Here is a 23,400-nt window from a genome sequence, read left to right as displayed (position 1 = left end):
GACCTTTCTCCCAGAATGATATCCAAGTTTTTTATTAATTTTGTTTTTTTTTGGGGGGGAGTATTTACTGCATCATGTTTTCCACCAGCAGGACTTGTTCAGATACCCTCAGCAAAATAAAAAGGTGCAGAGTTTGTCCAGAAAAATAAGTGCCACAACGTGCACGTGTCCACCAGAGCTCTCCTAATGCTTGGTTAAAGACTGCCCCCGATTTCAGCAAGCTTTGTAGCAGTTCTGGAACGCAGTTCTATCAGGCCAACCACTCTGTGACACTGCAGGACTGGTAACCTTGCTTCTGTTCTCTTTTCCTTTTTATTATTTTTTTTTTTCTCTTAAAACCATGCAGGGTTAAACTCACTGTTTTTATCACCGTGTGGGGCAGAGCACTCCTGCCTGGCGGTGGTGGTGCTGGCAGCACTGCATGGCTGCCACCTCCCTGCACCCAGCTGTGGATGCCACAGAACTGCACTGGTCCTATCCTGACATCAGGGCTAGTTCCAGCCCTGTTCTTTGATGGCCTTTGCTAGTGCTTAAATTCATAGGAACCTTGTGTTATTTAAAGTGCTTAAAAGCCTTAGCTGCTCTAGTAATGGGGAAGCTATGGGGATTAGTTATCTCCATTTTGTAGCAAGGAAATCAAAGGACAGAGATGAACACGTCCACTATTTCGGGTTCTGTTCACTGCTAAGTGATTTGCGTGAGAGCTGGAGGCAGTCACAGCCAGGATTGCAGCTGCTACCAACTGCTCACAGAAAGCTAGATTTGCCTAAGGTTGTGGGGTCTGTCGTTGTTTTTTCTTTCTCTTTAAGGGTTAGCAATTATTCTTCAGTAAAAGATGACTTACTTCATCTTTGGACTTGGAATACAGTCCCTGAGCTCTTGGCTGAGCAGAACATCAGGTGCTTGTCCTGCTCCTTCCCTTGGAATCAGAAGGAAGGCCTCCCATGTGCTACAAGACTGACAAGTAGCTGCCTTTAAGATGTATGGAAGGCTTGTGTTTGTCTGCCTCTGCTGCTGTTTAGTAATTCTAATTACTACATTTGTACATTTTGACTTGTCCAAGTCTTTGCAAATCTTGTGCCCCTGCTAATATGCTTGTTGGTTGGTGAGTTGTTACCCTAATTCCCACTAGCTTATTGAGTTTACACTCAGTAGCAACACAGACTGGTAGCTTGCTGATTTGTGGTTTGAACTGAACTTGGGATAACTGCATTTCTATTTTAAACTCTGCTTAGAAATACTTTCTTTGCACCTAGTTTTTAACGTTCTCACGTAAAATTCCTTTAGCAGTAAACGGGATTTTCATGAGGAGACTGTTTATAGGATCTGCCTAGGAGGTAACCTGGTTTCAGGAGTGCAGAGAAGATAGATTTTCATATTATTTATTTATTTATTTATTTATTTTTAATATTAAGAACAGTGGTATTTCTCCACCGTCCTTTACATGGGATATTTGACGAACTGAAATTCTTACTGTTGCGGATGTGAATATGCCTTTTGGTAAAGAACTAAGAGATGAGATAACTCGTTTTGGAAAAATTGATGTATTTTGGCAAGGTGGAGGCTTTTTTTTCTCTTATTTGTTGCTTTTCTCTTGTTTGTTGCTTTGTATTCAAAGACTTTAGAACAAATAGGTAGATGATTTTTTTTTGGTTGTTCCAAGTCCTTTGTATGCTATTCCTTATAAATTAGGAATAAAAAAAAAAAGAAGGAAACTTTTACTGGAATTATATTATAGTGTATTAAGGCAAGAGAAACAGGAATTGTTGCCTGCCTTATTAAGTTTTTAAAGTTAGAGAATTTTCTCCTTTTTTAAAAAATGGTTCTTCTCTGACAGGTCCTAAGCTCTCAAGTCCTGGCCACCTCATCTGTTAACTTGTTATTGAATAGAGCCCTTTACTCTAAAAGGACTATTTAGGCAATTAAGTTAAGGATGTGTTTAAAGGTGTTGTTGGTTTAAGATGAAAATGGTCAGCAGCTGTTAGAAACATGTCCTTAAGCCTTTATTAGAATGCATAATTAATATTCAGACTTGATGAGAAGGGAAATAATAATTGGGTTATTTCCTGCCAGGTCTTAAGTGGCTTCATTTTCTCTAAATCAAAGTAATTAAAAGAGACTAAAAATGTAAAGTTTATGCAGTAGAGAACTGCATCTAGGCAATTCTGGTCTGCCAAGGGAATGGCTTTCAGGCAGAATAGCATCCTCTCTGAAAGCCAAGAAAATATTACTGGTAGGATATGTCTTCTAATCTTTTTGGTGTTAAGTGTTGTTTTTCGTTGTTTATTTGTTTTTCCTCACCTTTTGAATGGCAGGTTTTCAAGCTTTCTACCAGATGCTGCTATTAATTTTAGAGCCCTGTCTGAGTTCAAAATAGGTCTTGGTACTGATGCTAGATCAGGCTCAAAGAACTTTTTGACGTTTGAGTTTGATAGAAACTTAAATCTTGCCAGCTATGGTTTGTGTACTGGGGCTCTGCAAAAGTGTAAGTCTCTTTGATTATCCAGTAAAATCAGGTAAGTTTCCTTGATGCTTTAGACACGTAACCTGGAAATGAAATTGTTATTGGTTATGGATTTCAATTTGGAAATAAACATCAAGCTTCTTTCAAAGTCAAGTGATTTGGATTTGAGGCTCTGATGCACAGTTAATGTAATGTTAAGAGTTAATGCACCATCATGGATTTAAAGTGGGTTAGTTGTCCTGTAGACCCCACTCCCCACCTCATCTCTCCTCCATGGTTATCTAAAAAATTGCAGGCTATCCTTAGGGCAGCTCTTCCTCCATAACAGCCCTGTCACTAAGTCCTTAATGCTAAGCATAAAGGATTGCTTTGGTTGTGCTTGGGAAGTAATTGACTAAAGATATGAAGTAATGATGGTGTATTAAAACATGTATCATGTTTAAATAGCACTTGTATGACTCCAAAGGGAAAGAATGGAGATGGAAAAGTCATTCAAAGCCTATCTAGGGTTTATGATATCCTGTGCACTGTTTAAAAAGGTTTACATCTAATGGTTTGGCAAGGTAGGAGGAACATTTTGCAAATAACACTTTGTGGAGTGAGGGTTGGCATTCTCCCAGAACCAATGGAGGGAAACAAAGCTTACGTTTTAGTTTTTACAGTTAGTTAAAAGCAATTAATGTGCAACAACATTATTGCATTTCGGTGAGTTTTAGGGTGTGATAATATATTAAAATCATCTCATAAGCACAGCCAATAATGCCAGTATTTCTGTGCCTCAGAATAAGCAGGTAAGTGGTGTTGGCCATACTTCTGTGCTCAAGGGGAGAGTGAAGTCTCTGTCTTCTATAAAAAATAACTGATCAGGGCACAATCAGAGTTGCAGGCCCATCGCTAGCCTGGCATTTTTATGTTCTTCTAAAGGAGCCATACCAGTGTGCAGCCCTTACACACGTCTAGAAACCAGCCCCAATGCAAGAGGTATGAAATGAAATTCTAGTCCTTCAAATTCTTTTGCCCTTTAACTGAAGTTATGGTGCCCAAGGAGAACAGCCACACCTTTCAGGAGCTACAGAAAGCATTCATTGTAAGGCTGTTTCCAAAGAGCTGAGGGTTAATCCTGGCTCAGATCACCGACACGTAATTGAAGCAGTTTTCAAAACGAAAGGGAGCGTTGCATTATGTCTCCTATTTCTGGGCCCTAGTCCAGTGGTGCAAGAAATACATGTTCAACTCTGAAGAGTAAGTAACTTTGATGTCCAGTTCATTTGGTTTCAAGTGATTTGAGTTCTTTGCTTGATTGGGGTCATTTCCCACCCCCCTCCCCTACTAATTAGTGCAACTGCTTAGCAAAGATATTTCCCATGGCTTAGTGGTAAGTCGCCACTTTATATTTCCCTTTTAACATTCCCAAACTGATTTCTTTTCAAAGATCACTACCAATTAGCACTAATCTTCCTGTGGACACTGGCAGACTTTCAATACTTTGTCTTGCTTATGGACTGCATTGAAGTGATGGTAGTTTTAGAACTGCAGAACAAAGGATGTGGGGCTGCGGGTTTTCTTTTCTTTTTTCTCATCACAATTATGTATCTTTCATAAAGTTCCTTTGGTGTTGAAGATAATTCATAAGGTCAAAGAACTCCAGTTACTTCATTAGAATGAAATAGGGAGTAGAGATAAGTCATTAAGTAGCCTGTAAATCCCCACTCTTGCATGCAGACTTTCTTCCATAGTGATTTATACTAAGCTTAGCATAATCTCTTTAGAACTTTAAGTACAGTAAATAAAACCAAATTTCACATTACAGTAGAGCTTTTGGATTGAAGTTAGTGGAATTATGCTCAGACTAAATCTGACCAGCTCTGTTATGGATTCTCTGGCAGTGAGATAAAAGAAGGAAAGGAGCGGGGAGATCAGCGGTTTGGTTTTGATCTCCTGGGACTCCCGTAAATCAGTAAGCCAATCTAAAATTAATGCAGTGACAGCAGTAAGAGCAGCGTGAGAAGCTACTCAGATCCATTATCTTCTAATTCCGGTCACTATGGAGGGGCTGAGACTGTAGTGTTTTCTCAAAACACTGTGAAATGCATTGTTGCATTTTCAGTTGTGGCTCATACCTGGCTGGTCCAACCAACACCATCGCTTCTCGCTCCTCCATAGTTGTCTGCCTACCTGGCTTTCCGTTTCCACCTGTCTGAAGTATTCAGAGCATTTAAGCAGCACTGCAGAGTGGCAGGTGTAAAACAAGGCCTTGTGGCAATGAAATTGCTTTCCACCTTCTTATTCCCAAAACATCGCCTCCTGTTAGACTCAAATTATCCCTCTAATTAATTTATTTTCCTTTGTTATAAAAAATTCATCACAAATGTGGTTTTTGTTTTGTTTTGTTTTGTTTTGTTTTCCTGATTTTGCTTCTTCACAAAGCAGCTTCTGAAACAATTTTCCGGCATGATGTCTGTGGCAAAAAAGTTAACATTGAGCCCAGTATCACAGTCCCTGATTCAGATATTCTCTGCAATTTTGGAGCAGTAGCACACACAGAAGGTCTAAGAAATGTTTTGTTGCTGCTGTGTTTTTGTTAGATGATATTGAGAGTTAATCTGGGTTTAGCATCCTGTTTATCCTTGTGTCTGGAAAATATAGCGTGTTTTTCTATCCTGTCCCAGCAGTATTACTGTCCTGGGGAGATGAATATATTGGAAGTGGTAGGAAAGTTATACCAAAGGGGAGAAAAATTACTTGGTTCAGTTACAGTTGATTATTTTTTTTTTTTGTTACTAGCTCAGGGTCCATAATTTTTGTGTTTTCAACTGGAGCCACTCCAGATCTGTTGAGTGAGCAAGGCCAAGCCATGAAGGTACATATGACAGCCATCACAAGCAGGTCTCACTTGTTTATCAAGGCACTCATCTAGTGAAGGGTGTCATCTGACCCCTCCACAGATGGACAGCTGTGCCCACTTGCAGTGGCCACCCCATGACTGCATCTGGTACGTGGTTGTCTAGCACAACCATCTATTCTATTCATCATTGTCTAGGCTTCAGCTTCTTAAACCTCTCCATCCTGAAGTTGTCAGGCCAGGTGTCTGCACAAAGGATGTACAAGAGACATCCTTGTCCTTTGTGTTTTAGAAGAGGGAATGCTACCAGATCACAGAAGGGCTGAGGTTGGAAGGGACCTCTGGAGGCTGTCTGGTCCAAGCCCCTACCTTACTCTGGGTGCAGTATTTCCCTCCTCCCCCTCCAGGAGACATCAGAAAGGCAATTTCCATTCTGCGTCTTGTGGGAGGATCAGCGACGTTTGGAACATCTCCAGATCTCCCTACGTCCTTACATTTGCCATGCGCTGGATGCCAAATGCCCATCTCCACACCAGGCAGGCCCTGCCACCGTCTTTGTACGCCTATGCCAGAAGCTGTAATGGCCTAATGGGCAACAGGGCTTTTCTTCACTCTCCATCTCTTTCTGTCCCCCAGTTTGAGTTGCATGAGCTATCTGAAGTGAACCTGAGACATGCAATCTTTCTGCAGCCTCTGGAGGCGTTAATGACTTCAAGGCCTGAGGGCCAGACCCCAGGCAGGGAGGGCTTTGTGGCTCTGTTCCAGGTTAGCACCTTTCCAAAAGTACTTGGCCTAGGAAGGGAGAGACTGCGAGACTCCTCCATTCCTCTCCTGTTATTAGGAGGAGATCTGTGCAAATGGTTCTTTAAAGCAGTGTGACTGCACTGTTTCTCTGTGGTTTTGTTTTTTGCTAAGGAAGTTGGATAATTGTTACAACAAGACAGCCTCATTAAATCAGAATGAGATTAAACTAGCCTGGTTCTTTCTGACTACATTATATTTGTTAGCTTTTTTTTTTTTTTTTTTTTTTTTTTCTGGTTGTATGCAGTGTGTTTTGCTAATGTTACTTTTATTTGGTGAAAGGGTAGGCAGGAGGAAAAATGAGCTCTCCCTGTAAATATTTGGGAAGAAGGAAAAGAGACTGAGACAGAAAACAAAAACATTGTTGAATGTTTTTGTAATATCTGGCTGTGTTTTACCTTACGTACCACAAGAGACCTCTGTTAGGATTCTCTTCACGAGTAAATAAAAGGTTTCCTGTTGCCCTACAGGCTACCTCATTTTCTCCCAGCAGTTCATAAAGCTGTGACATGTCAAAAAAAAAAAAAAAAAAAAAAAAAAAAAAAAAAAGAGCCCTTGATGTACTGACTTGATTTTCCATTAAAAATTAATTGCTTCCCGTTTGATGAATGGTGATAAATAATGACCTTTTGAAGTGTGCTGTGGTCTCAAGTATACTTAAAGCTCATAGCCTTTGGTTGAGTAAACTTAGCAGGTATCTGCAAGTCGTGGCTTCACAAAGGTGACACAGGGAAGGATTTTTGTTGGAAAGTACCACTAGAAGTTAACAGCCTAGTTGCTAATTCCTGACCCTAATTTTAAGTGACTTTAGCTAGCAGGTTGTATATGAAAGCACCACTTATAGTTTTTACCACTGTGGCACTACTCTGGTTTGTGCCATATCAGGATCTGGTGTCCGTTTTATTTCCTTCCATCCTAGAAAATCTGATTCAGCATGTAAAGTCCAGGCAGAATCATGTACATGGTCTGGCTGTTAGTCTATGAACAAATCAAAACACTGCCTGAGCAACTGCCTTCAGTTAACTAGGGGAGCAGATCTGGGACTTGAACATACAACTGAAAAAAAAAATCTGTGCATAGCATTTGGGCATGTCCTTATGTGTCCACTCTGCTTAAAAGAACAGGCTCGTGGTTTCCTGCTGTTGTCAACTGCAGGAAAATTACTTCTACAAACAAATTCAGTTACATGCTTTTCTGCTATTTGGTCTGTTACCAATTCTTGTGTTGTACTTCAACCTGTTCAGCAAATTCTGTCTGTCTGTGCTTGTTCTGATTGTCCTAAAATGATCTAAAGACTTTGCAGCTCCACATCAACCATTGCTGTTAGCTTCTGTAGCTCCTGTCATTTGAATCCTCCTTTGTGTATTTACTTTTCCAATCTTTGATTTCAGAATTTGAACTGATCATTTTGTTGCATTCATACATCTTTGTGCTCCTTCTCAATCTCCTTATTTTTAATATTCTTTTTCAAGCACTGCAAAGCATTTTAGAAACCTCTAGTTCAAGAGTCCTTGCAAAATATATCGATTCATTTTTAACTGTGTAAGATGCTCAGAAGGCTACTTTGTTAGAGACTACTTCTGTGTTTCTCCGTTCTCTCCCTGGCCCTTTCTCTAGTTCTGCTGAAAGCTCTGCATGCAAATGAAGAAGAGAATGCGAATGGGGAGCATGATGTATTCCTAAGGAGACCGACGTCTTTAACTGTCATAGTGCTAACATCTTCCCCCCCCATAATTTCTTTGTTCTCTGGATGGCATTGAAGAAAGTCAAACCACTTCTGTCTGAAAGCAAAGTGGCATCTTTTTTGCAGAGAAACTGTGTAATCAATCCCTGTGCAATTTGCAATAAGACTGTTGGGTTTTGTATGTGTAGGGACAGAGGGTAAATGGAGGGAAATCTGCATACAGCCCATCAAATCATTATTTAAACAGTTCTGGCAGAGTCTGTCAAGGAAAGCAAGATAAATCAGGGTGAAGACAAAAACAATTGTGTAAGGTAGTTTCTATGAAGCAGCTGCCATTATAAATAATAGAACAAAAAGGCATAATTTGGAAACTTTCCAAGTCATTTTTACCAGTTCTGCCTTAAATAACTGACAATTTTATAGTACTTCATGTTCTCACTCGGTGCTCCTCCTTTGCTGTGGGAATCTCCGCAAGCACTCTTGGCTTCTTGGTTTGGATCACAAGTCTAGCTCTTTGTTTTTGTTTTGCATCCCACATCCTACGACCTAATCGCTAAGGTTACGTTCTTTATATAGACCTCTTGGCATCCAAGGCTTGCTTCTAGCCAGAGAACCCCTCCAGCTAAACAGAAATGTGAAACCTGGGTCATTAAATATCTTGTTCTCCTCAACACCTTTGTTCCCTGAAGAGTGTTGCCTAAGCTGGAAGCACAGGGGAGGGCTGTGCTCTGACCTGTGCCCTTCCACGCGGGCAGAAAAAGTGGGCTGCATGCATTTAGCACACCTGACGTGTTTTTCTCTCATCGAGCTGACCTCCCTGCCCGTGTGAGCACGGGGTGTCCCCTTGCACCCCAGCACTGCTCCATGGTCAGCAGCTGCCTGAAGCAGCCTCACTTCTCTGCTGGTGACTTCCAGCATGCAAGCAATGGACTGTGAGCTGAACAAATTGTAAGAGTTGTGGCAGCAGCCTGATCCTGCCTGCTGCTGCTCTGATGACCTTCCTTCCTTATAGCTCCAGTAATATGAAATGGTGGGGGGCCAGGGACATTATCTGGAAAGTCTTTGTGGATCTTAGGCTAATGACATGTTGTTGCCTTGATAAATCACACGAAACCGTGAAGAGCATGTCTTTTACGGAAAAGGTAGACTGCTAAGTGATTCTGAAGAAGACTAAGAAAATATTGGAGCCAGGTTGTCACTCAGTTTATGAGCTATCCCTGATGGCCCAAATTCACTTGGCCAGAGACGATGCTGCCAATTGCTCTATTTAGTATCAGCGTAGCATAAAAGTCTCGCTGTCCCAGACATCTGTCAATACCAGATGAATTGTTTGACTAAGTACGGAGAGCAGAAAACAGGTGAGGTTCTGTTCCCACTGCAGTCAATAATGAAACGCTCACTGATCTACAAGGGCAGTGTAATTAATATCTGGGGAAATGTTTCAACCCATGGCATCTTGAAATATTCATTACAGTCTTGAAATGCCTGATTGTTTTGCACATACCTTGCTTTTCCTTTCTGCTCGCATGGGGGTAATGGTCTGTTTTGTTAAGTCTGAGGAATGGCATAGATGGTACCCTTGTTTTAATTCTAGGATAAACATTAGCTGATCATAATTTAAAAACTGTTATCTAATAAACCGCAAGGTAGGTGATGCTTTATGTATGCAAGCAAGGAGATGTATTTCCCCTGGATAAAAACAGGGAGTGATGTTTCTCTAGAAACGTGGCCAAATAATTAACAAATTTGTAGTTAACCTGCAAATCAAATCAATTTCCTTTAAAGAAAGTTCTATTGCCTTTAGTAAAATCAGTTAGCAACTCATGCAAGAATGGTTATTCATCTTTTGTCTCCTTTGTTTAGAAAATGTCAACTAGTGAAGTTGTTCTCTAGTTCAAAAACTTAATCGGAGGATCATTTCTCAAAAGGACAAATCCATAAGGGGTAATATGTTAATTAGTGTAGGTACCAACCCCTCCTGAAATCATTCTTTATTATTTAGGTATGGGAAACCTAATACTTTTAGAATGCTTTCAAACTCTCATTCAGTATACGTCAGGTGCCTCAAGTGTTGTCATTGAGCATCCAGCAGGTAAAATGCTCCATGAAGTTGGGTGCCTGGACTGAGCCCTGAGCTCCTGGCTCAGAATCAGCCCTCTGGATAGACAAGCTGCAGACCATCCTTTTCCAAGGACAGGGACTGGATCCCAGCACAGTGCCTTCAACCGGTGTTTCCTGAAAATGGTGAGTAGGAACAGGCCCAAACCCAAAGCTGGATTCGGCCCAGATTTGGTGTTCTGAAGTGACTGAGGACGGAGCTGGACAAGGGAGGTTACGTGATGGTACTGAGAGACAGAGGGGAAGCTGCAGCAAGGAGAATCGAAGGCTCTGTTGACACACAGCAGCTGTGTCATCTTAATTGGTTAAAATGAAGCTAACGTGAGGGGGACACCATCAGTGTGGCTTTGGGATGCATTTTTCCCCCCTTTTTGCCTACACTCTAGCACTGGGCAGCCTCTGTGCCTGTTTTCAGATGGTGCAAGTGCAGCTCTGGGTGACTCGAGGCTGTCCCCAGCAAAGCAGCTGTTGAGCTGGAAGAAGAGGGCTGCCACCTGCCTTCCGAGGGCCATCTCCCTCGCCGCAAAGCAGCACCGACTGCAATATGCTCGCAGCTTGCTGGCGGCCCTGGCGGTGCCAGGCTGACATCACGGAGAGCAGTGACAAACAGCCAGGAGGTGACGGGAATAGCTCTTGCCTGCTGTGAAAGGAAACGCTAAAAGCCAAAGAGCAACACTGCCTAGGAGGACTCCCCTGTGAAAAGCAACTCGAGGCCCACCTCCGTGCGGAAACTGAGGTAATGCACTATTGAAGACTGTGCTGCACCAGCTGGAAATACAGCTGCAGCTCCGCTCAGGCTGGGTGCCACGGGACGAGCTAGAAACCCCCACTGTGGCACCCTGGCTCGCGGGGACTGCAGCTGGCAGCTGAGTGGAGTTGGCTTTGCCATGGTCAGATCTCACAGCAGAACAATCGAGGTTTTCAAGCACAATGTATTGTGCTAGGGCCACTGGGTTTTGGCCGTGTAACCAGTACAGCAAGTGATGTCCATAAATAGCTCAGTCTTGCTTCTGCTAGCATCAATCTGTTGTTGACTAAAGGACTTGGGCTGCAAAGTGGTTAGTATATGTTAATGTATTTTTACGGGATTTTTGGTATTGCTGTTACCCATCAGGTAAGAAAATAATTTTGTTAATGTTGTGGCTACAGCAGCCTGAAAACTGTGTTAAAGAGCACTCTTCAGAGCTGGACTGAGAGAAGTGAGTGACTGTGCCCTGTTTTTAAGCAGCTCCCCCTATCTCCTAGCCAACACAGACACATTTCATAAAACATATGTGGACTGTGAGAAGCTGGTAGAAAACTAGTTCAGGAGTTTCCATCCTTGCAACTTGTTTGTCTTCCATTCTTCTGGTATTTTCATGACTAAACAAATTGATCTGGATGCCTTAGTTTCTACTCAATGGAAGTTCAGTACTCTGCAGGAATTCAGTAAACCAGAAACACGGATTGGTGCTTGAGAAGTTGCTTCCATTTTGAGAATGTGTTTCTAGAGAAGTAGGGTGTGAGTAAATGTGGGTAGTGAAAGAAATGGCACCAACCATTGCAGTCTTGATTTGTGAAGGCATTTCCTGAGTTATTTTAAAGGCTTTGCGTATGGTTACTGAAGTTTTAACTCTGAATATAAGCTGTCTTTTTAAATGAAAGATATGAAGCCTGGTCCTCCTCAGCACTTCATTTCAGTCACTTGAAGTGCTTACACAGCTTTGGTGTTCTGACCTGAGCTTGTTCCCCGAGATTACCAGACATCAATTTCTTCCATGAAAACAGATCAGAAAAAAACTTTACCTGCTCTAACTTCCATTTCATGTCATCTTCTATTTGCTTTGGTGTGCTCATATGTATGCGGAAATACATATATTTATATTTTATGTTTTATACTTTGTCACGTTCATTGAGAGATTTTCCTCAGATTTTCTGTGCTGGACTACAGAGTGAATTTTGCCTATATGGACAAAAATCAAATGGGTTTTATCCTAAATTAGAAGTTGCATTTACGTATTGGCAAAGGGTGGCATATAAAGTACGTCATATAGGACATTTACTCAGTGGCTTCCAAAATACAAGCAATAAATATCATAGCCATTAACAATTGCCTACCAGAAAATGAACGTGAACTGAGTCAAAGAAGTATGCGAGCAAAAGGGACCCAAAGGTAGCCTTTGTTTACACGCCAGCAATTTGCAGTGATTTCTGTGCCACCACTTCTTTCCCTGTGCAGTCAGCTGTTGCCACAGAAACTGCAACGACACGTGGCACGGGGCGAGATAAAGCTCCTTCATTAAGGAAGACAATCGTGAGCAAACAAATTCGCTCCATCTTATTCCTGTCATCTGAAGGGGGTAAAATACTGGCATGCCAGTCTCATTGCAAATAATTTGAATTCAGCTCCTCGTAGGGAAATGCTTTTAGTTCTGCCCATTTGAGCATCTTGGGCAATACAGGTTTTACTGAAATCTTGTTGTCGGGCTGCTGTTGGGTTGGAAATAGCCCTGCAATGCAGAGTTTGAATGGAGCGTGGAAGAATTGGGACAGAATTAGCCACCGCCTCCAGATATTCTTTTATGAATTAAGGAGAATATGCTTTGTTTGCTCCGCAGCAGCTAAATAAATAGGCGTGCAGAAGCTCATGCAGGTCTCTCCTGAACTATCTGGTTTGAACTATCTGGACTCAGAGTTTCCATGAGAGCACTGGTGGAGGTGAAAAGTGCCAGACTCACCTCTTTTTCCTTAAAGCAGAGCAGGAGGTTGGCTATGGACTAAAGAACCATCGGATTTGAGGGAATTTGTGGCTGCGGCGTTTGCAGTCAGGCTGTGCCTGTGTGGCAGCACAAGGGTGGGCAGGGACTGCTCTGCCATCGCTTTCCCTAGGAACAGCCGGGATTAAGGAATGGGGAGGAGAAGTGACCGTGAATGATCAACATGATGTGCTCAAGACTCTTCAGAAAGGAAAGGGATGGTCTTTGCTGCTCCCTAACTCGATGCAGAGCTGGGGTGCAGAGGACGAGACACGGTGGTGTGTGTACGTGCTTGCCTTCTGACAGCACCAGCTTGCCACCGGGGTATGAGATCACAGTCAAAATAGAGGTAGCTTCAAGAGATTGATACTTTCTGGTTACCCTAAGGAAGCGGAAAAGCAGATTGTCCCTGTTAGGAGGGAGAACTGACTATTCTCATCGTCATCTCACTGACTGCTGTCCCCTGAGATGCTGATGCTGTTTGGTTTAAGAAATGGGCTTGAGGTAGCTCAGCTTCTTAGGAAGATGTTCTGGTAGGCTGTGCAGGCCACACTTGGCATGATAAACTTGCACAGATACCAACAGCTTTCGGCAGAGCTGTATTCCCGAGCTGCTTGAGGCCTCTGTCTGGCATTGTTGTATAGCTTTAAATGAAGACATTGCCATCAATCAGCTTGTCACCTACCTCACTACCCACTTCTATTAAATGATTTCACTATCAGCTAAGATGGAGCACACCAGTGAGTGGCATATTATAAGTGTCTAGAGAGATTAGATACTGAAATGAGATGGATAACAGCCAGGCTGCTGCGCTGGATCCGTCAGCTCCCAGCACTGTGGCTGCCCATGCACCCTGCTTCCATCGGCTCAAGCCTACCCTTGTGCATTTCCCATAGCAGAGGGCACAAGCTAGAGGTGTGTCAGGGCAGTCTCCTGAGAAAGCTACGACAACAGCACTGTATAAGCAATGTGGCATTGAATTCTTTTGAGGTAATACAGTAGCACGTTACACCACTTGTTTGGATTCGTGCAAGCGCTCAGTTGTGCTCTAAGCCCTTCTGTTTGCTGTTCCTTACACCAGGAGCTTCCCAATATGTTCTTCCTCGGGATGGTGCTTGCCAGAAGACGATTTTAAAGAAGAGGAACTGAAGGATCTGTAGTAACTGGTCAGCTAAGAGAACTGAACACAGAAAGCCGACAAGGCCTACGGTGGCAGCCATCCTTGAGGGAAAATACCCATCGCCCCGGGGAAGCTCGTTTTACTAGGTTGTGGTATGAGATGGAAAACTGGGTACACAGGCATTAACACGCTGCCTCAGTTTCTGTCTTATTATGGGAAAACGTTCTGCTGAGAAAAAGGTACAGTATATAGGCAATAAAAATACCTGCAGGTAGCAAGAAACAGCATTTTAATGCCTGTCTCCACTGGTGTTATCCTCTTCATACGCAGACACAAAATGGGAAACGTGCATAAGGAAATCCAGAATAATTAGTGGACTCTACTACAGGAGGTCAGTGGCCTTACCTCAGATGGCTCTGTCTGTGGTGTGTGTGATACAACTGCTTTATGAGTGCTTTAGAAATATTCAGCAATGGGTAGGGATTACTTAATAATTAAAAAGTCGCACCCATATAGAGAAATAACTTGGCTGCTACCAGTTCATCTTTTCGGGGCTTAAGAGGAGTATGAAAACTTATTAAAATTCTCAGTAACTTTCCTAAATTAAAAAATGTAGTAACTTAAGGCCCCAGAGCTTAATGCTAGGAGAGGATCTCTGCTTAATTTTCTTTAGAAAGAAATCTTTTCTGGGCTATACCTAATGTATCATAGTGCAGAATGCTTCTACGTTTGGTGGGGGGGGAAGAAAACAACAACAATAAAATGCTTCTCAGAGTTTAAATATATATTAATGGATGGATGGATATAAATTAAGGTTCTTTTGCTCATATTAGTTACCATTGAAATCAATCTCAGTCTCCTTAATTCATAAGGTAGCATAGCATGGCCTTGTTCCTTACCAGGGCCTCTGGATGGTCCAGTAAGCAAATCCTAAAGAACATTCAGGGCAATAAAGTAATAAAGACAGTAGTACACTATGTTTTATATTTTTGGTGGGAATCTTGTGTGAATTTTTCATGGCAGAAAAGTTATTTTTGGAAATATCTATTTACTCCTGAGCAAACAGCATTTGGCAGTCTTCAAATGGGGTTTGGATTTGTGCTGACGGTGCCCTTAGTTCCTATGTCGTCCTAAAATCATTCACTTTAATTTGTGTTACAACAGATTGGGAAAATGAAGTATCTGTATTCTCTTTTCTCTCCCTTGGGTGCAAGGTGGAAATAGTTGCAAAATACAACTTTCAGCCCTGACAAGATCACAGGCACGGATTTCAGCTCAGCTATACCAGCAAGTACCGGGTGACAGGATCAATTATCAAACAAGACAAAACTGCACAAGAACTCAAGAAGAGATGAGCAGTGCTTTATGCAACCAAGACCAACCTCAGGAGCTTCATGTAGTCAGAAAGCTGCTGCCCAAACTTTCGTTTAGGAGCTTGAACTTGAGTGCTCCCTGTGACAGCTGATCTCAGCTGGTTAACTGAAGGTGCTTGGTGTGCTATGGACACTGCAAGTAGGAACGGGGAGAGGAAGGGATAAATTCACATGGGATTTAAGATGGGTCCCTTTGCAACCCCACGTGCAGGCTGCTGAAGGGGGTCTGCTGTTATTTAATGTCCTTTTTATGGGGTTGGAAATCCCGGACTGATGGAAACTCTGCAGAAGGTGGCAAGGAGAAGTGCCATGTTTCTGCATTCCCCTTGAGGGATTCCTCCTTCCTTCATGTCCTCAGGCTAACTAACATGCCACAGCTCTTATTTTCTTTGCAAAATCCTCCCTCTACCTTCTCTTGAGGTTTGCCTCACCTTGCCTGGTCTCTTGGAGACTCCTCTCCGCTATGCGTGGGCAGGAGGGGATGGGGCTGGCTACACCCCTGCCTGCATCTTCGTGGCACTCACTGAGTATAAGAAGATGTTTGTTTATTTTCTAGAGGAAAATGAATATTCAAGGAAGAAGACCAAGATAGTGTGGAAGATGTCAATTTGCCTGGAAAATACTCAGTCTTTGCCACCGAGAGAAGAAATACTAGGTTTTAGAGCAGCATTCTTTGGACCTAAGCACCAAAGAGGTATTCCTGGATTTAGCAGTATTGGTTTTGACCTGCTTAGATCTATTTACACTGGTGTGTCTGGTGAAATCTTTTCTGCTTTGTTTTTAGCTGTGGGAGGTAGGATCCCTTCTTTTTCTGCTCACATTTCTTTTGAATTGCCTGAGAAAACGGCTTCTATGCTTCAGTTTGCCCACTTTGTGAGAAAATTGGAAGAATTCTTGCATATCTCACTAGAGGTTTGGCCAGGACTGACATTCTTCTGAAGTATTTTGTAGTTCTGGAAAAAGATGTAATGAAAAGTCAAACATTATTACTTCTCGTTTCACGGTTACAGAAAGTTGAGCAGTGACATCTAAGAAAATCTAAAACTCTTCTTAAACATTTATAAACCCTTCTTTTTTTTTTTTTTTTTTTTTGCTTTTCTGAAGATGCTCACAGCCAGCACTTGTAGGCAGATTGCTGGGACTTAGGTCTTACTTCTGAGTAGTTCAGACAGATACTGCAGAAGAAATAGGCTTCAAAATCTTGCTCATCATCTGCAAGACGGTTCAGAGTCCATCCTGTTCTGCTAAGACATGGCAATTTTAGTACAGAGTCTGGCAAGGGAAATATTAACAAGAGTAAACTGTAACAACCTCATAGTGCCAACATCAGCAGGGGCAACTGGATGCTCCTGCAGGGTTTACCTGCTATTAATTCAGAACAAAATTCTTGCTTCAGGGCTTTAACTCCTGCTGTCTGTCTGAAATGCAGTTGCTGTGCTGCTGAGCTACTTGAAAAATCCTACCATATAGATAATTTCAGGCTGTCTGCAATAAAAACAATAGCAGGCAAGGAGATAGTACAAAGAATGGGTTAAATCACAGACTTCCTACCTCTTTGGTATTCCTGGATAATAATCCACCTACAGGGACTCTACGCTGTGGGTAGAAAATGCCTACCTCTTTTTAAACATAATTTATGCACTCCTTTGCCTTTTGAAAAGGATAGACACCAGCCAGAGAGAAGACTGCTCTGCTGCATTAGGGCTCAAAATTAACCATCAAAATGTGTGTCTGATGTGCAAGTCAATTTGCCAAGTCATAGATGTTACAAACAGACATTTGATTGCAGCACGTATTTGCAAAATACGTTTTTTTGGCTACGTAGCTCTAGCAAATACCATTTTTTCCAGTACGGGCTAAAAGTTCAGGGATCCATATGTTGTTAACCTGGCACAATAGGAAAGCTGCCATAAACTGATTCCCCCAGGTTTCTTTCTGCAAGGGCTGTGTACTGTGAGGCAGTGACTCCTGTGTGAATCAAAGTGCCCTTGACTCGATCTGCAGTAAGCAGGAAGGAAGGTGCCTGATATTTTCTTCTCTGATGCTGCAGTGGCATCTGAGGAGGCTGAAAATACGAAGAAGACTTAAAAGGAAGCTTATTCCTTTATTATTTTTTTCCTTAGGATAATAAAAGTGGGCTCGGATAAGAAGGAGTTGATTGGTGAGAAGTCTCTGCTTATGGGTGCTTTTAAAGTAGAATTCAGACCTAGCAAATTCTATGGTGGTTGCATAAGTCTTGAAGTTACATTGCTAAAGCCTGAAAAGCAACCAATTGACTGGGAAACATATTTCTAATATTATTTCTTCCTGACCTTTCTTTTTGTTTTGCTTTGAGTTTTGATTAACTTCACATTAATTTTAATCAATGAACATTGGGGAGGAAAGTGGTTTTTTTGGTTAAACTTCCAGCACCTTCCCCTCATTCTTCTATTTAGCAAAGGAGAAATCCCTGGTACCTTCAGGGATTGCTCCAGGAAAAAAAAACAACAGGCAAGTCCAGTTTGACATTTTAGATGCCTTGAGTTAGACAAGCAGGATAAAAGCAATTTCAGGCCATCCCTGTATGTCATTAAGAAAAAACGCAATGGTAAATATGAGTTAGAATTAACTCTTGGAAAGCTGTACATTTCTTTTCAAGGACCTGAATGCCCCCTGAGAGTCTTCATAGCCATTTTCTGCTCACCTGTAATGGGGATTACTGCACTATTACAGTGGAAGAAGGCAGCAGTGAGTGAGTCTCGTGCTGTTCATGCATGCCCAACACACCTTGTGGTCTGCGTCTTAGAGGAGATTTTCAAAATGATTTGTATCTCCAAAGGAGATGTGCAACTCTTGTATTGTCCGCCTCACTCCTGGAGTCTTTGGGGGAGTAACGAGCTTGCTGCCTGTTCTAGCCTACTGCAAGTGACAGAAAAGGTCCAAGTGCCATTCTTCTGTCTGCCCTGACTCCTTTCCTCTCACCCTGATCTGCAGTAGCACCCCTGCCACCTCCAGCTGGGTGTTTTCTCAGGAAGCCATCAGCTTATCTTCAATATCTGCCTGGTGCCTTTGTCATAATAATAAAGATGATCCTAGAGATTAGCCCACCCCAGCCAAAAAAACGTGACTGATCCTAGTGTGCTTTCTGCCTTTCTGTGATTGCTCAGGGAGCTTCAGCATATGTCGGGCTTCAGCACACGCAGCATCTGCTCTGGCATCTCGTGCTGTAGGGTGTTGGTCTTCTTGGAAGAGACCCGCTTTGCTAGACACAGCTCCCAGCTCATACTTAGTCTGCCTGCTCTGGGAAGGCAGCGTGTTTGCTGACAACAAGCAAGATAAAAGTCAAGGGCTCATTCCATTGCCACTTCAGGGCTGATGTATAACTTCCTCCGTCAGTCTGAAATCCCCATTCAGATTACACAGGTTGTGGAGGCGATGGGTTCGCTTAGATTATTTTTCACTTGGATTATTGTGTTCACTTAGATTCATGTAGACTATTTTCTGGCTTTATGAGGTTGCTGTAAACTGGAACCAGTTAATGTGTAGGGTATGCATACGTCTACTAGTGCTTCAATTCTTCATGCTTCATTTTAAAATTTCTCTGGGACATATACATATATATATATATATATATTCCCTTTTAAAGTTTGTCATTACTTAGATATTCTGTAGTAGTCAATACTGTCAGTAATCTGTTATGCATGTTCTGCTTTCATTTTTCACCTGAAGGAGCAAAAATAATCTGATTTTTTTTAACTGTTGTTTAGAAAGGTTTTGTAGATAGTCTTAAATGGTCCTAATTTTTACCTCCCTGAATCATGAAAGCGTTGCTTTCTCATTTCCTGTCAATCTTACTGAGGAATGCTGAATAATCAGAATGAAGCAAATCTAAGATTGCCTTCTGATCCCTCTGATTTATTTTGAGGAGAACTTCACTTCTTTCTGCTGTCAAAACGATGTCCTCACTTCACCTGCTTAAAGCAAACATGATACTGGAGATTCGTAAAACTTTATCTCCAAATTACTGTGCTCTGTTTTCTTGATTACAGATGGAAAAAAATCACTGTCAAGAAGTTGGGGCTTGCCAGAGGTCACTTCTGCAGTTAGACCAAGAATTGGTGAGTTCCTGTGCTTCCTACACGAGATGGTACTGCTTTTCTCTGCCTTGCCTCTTGTTTCAGCACAGTCGCTGTATCTGCCACTGAATCCTAAATGTTCGTATCAGAGTCATCTTTTCATTAGATATCACATATCCTCAATTGAAGACTGTGTTTATTTCAGACTTCCTTTTTAAGTGACGTGGTCAAACAAGGGCCAAGGGCTGCTAATTGTCCCCGGATTTGATGTGCAATGAGAATCATCCCTGGAATAATACTTATGGGGACTGACACAGACACCTGCATCCTTTGGTCTGACAGAGCAAGAGCCTTGTGGCTCCTTCTCACTTCCACGAGTACCATATGCAGTTATTAGGCCAGCTTTTTTATTTTTTTATTTCCCTCTCCTGAAATGCCATTTAGTGTTGGATGACAGCTGAAAGAAGTCTGTGTGTGGTGAAGACCATAATTATTGTACAGGACTCTTAATGGGAGAAGCTGTTTTGGCTAGGTTAGAATGGTGAAGTCTCTGCCCATAGGCTTTTAAATAGATGAATTTGGCCTTTTTTTTTTTTTTTTTTTTTTTTTTTTTTCTCTCTGCCAAGCTCTCATGCAAGCCATCAAGGTGTTTGACCTTCTCAGGCCACAGTAAAAAAAAAATGAGTGCATCTGAACTCACTGCCCAAGAACCTCAAATGCCCCTACAGCAAAGGCTTCTCCAGTGCAAGAGGTTTTTCACTGTGGAGCCTAACACTTTATTGGCAAGCTTGCAACAGCAAAATGCACTGAAGAGTGGGACCTCCCTCTCCTCACAGTCATTTGTTCTTCTAATCCTGAGGCCTCCTCCTGTCTCCTATTTGCCATGTCCTACTTCTGACATTTTCTTTCTCGTTGCTTATACTGGAACCCACTATTTTCTGTACTTCTGCTTCAGGAGTGTCCTTTGAACGTCTGATGATGACTGCAGTTCCTCTGCTGCATAGCATCTCCTGCTCTGTGAGCAGCAGGTCAGTCATCCAACAACAATTAAATGGTGCTTAAAAACAGAACTGGCGCCACAGCCTCTGGGTGAAGGGGGAACAACCAGAAGGATGAGATGATGTTGATCCTCCTAAAAGGAAGAGTGGTTTTTTGTCCAGAAAGGGACACAGAAACACAAAGCCAGGCTGAGAAAGGTGAAGAAAAATTCACAAGCAAGCCCCTATCCTCCTGATTTATGTGGAAACCTATTTTTATCCTCAACTAATTTGCAAACAAGAAAAACCCACCCAACACAAAGCTAAAGGACTGTAAGCAGGACATGTGGAATGTTATTTGGAAATAACTCAATGGAAATTGGAAAAAAAAGTCCTATTTTCCTTGAAAATGCGCAACGATATTTGCCTTATGTGTCCTACAGACTTCAAACCAGCAAAGCTTTTTCCTTTTCCAAAGCTTGTAGCAGATAAGTAGGTTTGTGGAGAAAGCTGCTTTTTATATTTCTGTCATTCCCCTCTTCCACTGGCTCTTTTGCTCTTTCCACCCACCATTTTAGCTTTTCACTTTTTTTCTGAAGTAAAGTTGAGGGAGGCAAGAAACTAATAATGGGAGAAAAAATGATTATTTTCTCATGAAGAAAAGAGAGACTTTTAATACACTCTCTTTAAGAGGAGGGGGTAGAAAAGTTTGTTTGTTTTTCCAGAAAATATATGTGCATGTATTTGGCCAGCTGTAGATCTTAAACAGCAGAATACACACACTATAACCGTTGATACTCCAAAAGCTGTTTCTTAGTAAATAAAATAAAAAAAAAAAGCTGCATATTGTGAGAAGGCTCTCCCTAAGCATCATCTGCAGAGTTTCCAAAAGCTGTAATGCAAAGACAAATGAGGCTGTGGAATAAATGGTAAAGAGGACCAATGACACTTCACTTTCAGCTTGTCTCTTTCTCCATGTATGTTTAAAAAATTAAATCAGTGCCTCCGCATAGTGAGAAGCTAAAAGCCACCAGTGATTCTTTAGCATTTCAATGAAGATAGGTTTATTTTAAAAAAAAAAAAAAAAAAAAAAAAAAGGTTGTACCTAAACTGCAAATTAGTGGTGAGTTCTATTAACTGTAAGAATTCAGAATTTAGGCTAGTGACTTGGCTTAAGAGTGTTTCCACGGCCTGTGGGCATTTTAATAGCAGGACTGCAGTGAGCGCTAGCAGGGATTCTGCAGCTTGATAGCTTTGGGTTGTCTGGAATTTGTTCTTGATTACAGCTAGCATCATGTGCAGTGCAGGTAGTGAATGAGAAGATGCATTTTCCATTTGTATCCAAATCTTTATTGATTTTTTACAGCTTCTGGTCTCTCAGGAAACGTGGTACAGGGCTCGGGAACGTAGTTGCAGCACATAAATCTTCTACTGAGACTTTCCTGAATGTCCTTCTGAGCCCTATGCCACTGTGTACATCACAGCTCTTGTAGCAAAACCTCTAGACCAACCTTCTGCTGTATCTGGACAAAGTCACATACAGCCTTCCTCCCAGCAGAAACCTCATTTTTGTCCTTTTGCTGAAGTCCTCAAAACGAGGAGCAAAGGATACCACAGAAGTTTAGGAGCTGTTGGGATGAACGGTGTGAGCAAGTATCCTGGTTGCAAAAAGGAGCTGCCATTCCCAACCTTCACACCAGGCATCTCAGCTTAAGTTTAGCGCAATTCCTACACCTGTAACCATGGACGTCTTGCTTCTAAAATAGGTTTAGTCGTGCTGAGAAGAGATTAGATGAAATTTCTTGACGGTCTGAATTGGACCTTGCTGTTAAAGTCAAGAGCCAGGGAAGTTTGTATTTGCAAGAAATGCCGTAACAGCAAAGGCCAATTATTTATGTTGCTCCTAGCAGAAATACAACCACTAAGAAATCCTACTGGAATGAAGGAAGCACAAAAAAGTACTTCACCTTGGTGGTTATATATATATAGGCTGATCTGGTTTTCTTGTGGAACATACCGAGAACAAGAGGCCTAGGAACACAGCTCCAAACTCCCCAGCTTTTGCTCGTACTTGTGCCACAGCTCTCAGCAGGATTACTTTTGCATCTATGTTTGCCATAGTTCCTCCTTTTTCCCTTCCTAATAATTTTAAGAGACAAGATGACAGACCAGATTAGAAAAATACCTATAAATAATACTGTACATAAAGAGGCATTTACCCACTGAATCTAAAAGTCTTTCCCTGATTTGGTTCTATTTTTATAAACTTCTTCTTACTTGACACTGACAATGATTCATATAAATATTAAGTATTCATTTTTAGTCCACTGCACAGAAGTGAAGCTAAACTGGAGTGTTCTTTGGAGTTTTACCCTGCAGGTCCTTCCTTAGGCCTCCAAATGGGAAGAGGGACAGAAGAATTTGGTTTTGGAATACTCTACAACTTGGTCTTATGACCCTATATTAAATAGGATAGACGTGATGTTTTTAAAAATGCTCAGTGACATTCACATTTTAAAGCTTGCTTCCCCTCTGCCCCCCCCCCCCCAGCTTCTGCAGAATATAAAAATAAGGTGTTACCCCAAATTAAAACTTAAATCTGAATGCTGTGGAGTATAACATTTCTAGTTTAAACCTCCTTTTTTGTGCTCTGGTTTACAACTTTTACCATTATATTCTTTTTTTCTGCTATGTCTTTTTTTTTTTTCCAATTAAGTCAGGTTTTTAAATGTTTTATTTATTATCAAAATGTTTTCTTCTTTAGACTGCACAGCAAAGCTACTGAAGCACTGAAAGACTTTTCTTTTTTTTTTTTTTTTTTTTTACCAGTATTTGTCACTTTTAAATTTTAATACAGTTGTGTTTCTGTTCTAGCAGGAGTTGATTTGATAACAGATGGAAAAACTGAAAAACTGCCTCCGCTTCATTAAAGCCCCTCACAAGACTCTTATATAAGGTAGAGAAAGGATACTTAACACGAGTTTCTACTGAGATTTTGGGCTAGTTTTGTGTGTATCATGAAGGCAGTGAATGTAATGGCTAGAATGCTTATCGATCACTTCTGTGTTGTTTGTTTATGCCAGACCTGAAGCATATGTGCTGTAAAAGTCACTAGCCTTGCAACGACTTGTTCTAGTGCTTTTCCAAGTTAAACTTACCCTGGCAGTAGTTGAATTGAGATCGCTTTCCTTTAATGCACTTTGAAATATTAAAAAGTAATACAATGCAAGT

General features: G+C 41.6%; 1 protein-coding gene and 1 long non-coding RNA gene across 4 annotated transcripts in view; one reads left to right on the top strand and one right to left on the bottom strand.

The window, feature by feature from the left end:
- The window catches only part of LOC311438013, an 85,888-nt gene that overhangs the window by 37,047 nt on the left and 25,441 nt on the right, over positions 1–23,400 (top strand). The window contains exons 2-3 of the long non-coding RNA XR_014693895.1: positions 19,166–19,234; positions 23,047–23,125. This is a non-coding gene — a long non-coding RNA (uncharacterized lncRNA). The remainder of the gene's footprint in view (positions 1–19,165; positions 19,235–23,046; positions 23,126–23,400) is intronic.
- KCNC1 (potassium voltage-gated channel subfamily C member 1) overlaps positions 1–23,400 on the bottom strand; it is a 117,961-nt gene that overhangs the window by 82,979 nt on the left and 11,582 nt on the right. The gene's annotated exons all lie outside the window — the stretch shown is intronic.

The sequence above is a fragment of the Aythya ferina genome (genome assembly GCF_964211825.1).
Source record: "Aythya ferina genome assembly, chromosome: 5".
Lineage (NCBI taxonomy): Eukaryota > Metazoa > Chordata > Aves > Anseriformes > Anatidae > Aythya > Aythya ferina.
Note: the sequence above shows the minus strand (reverse complement) of the source record. Positions and strands in the feature narration are given on the sequence as shown.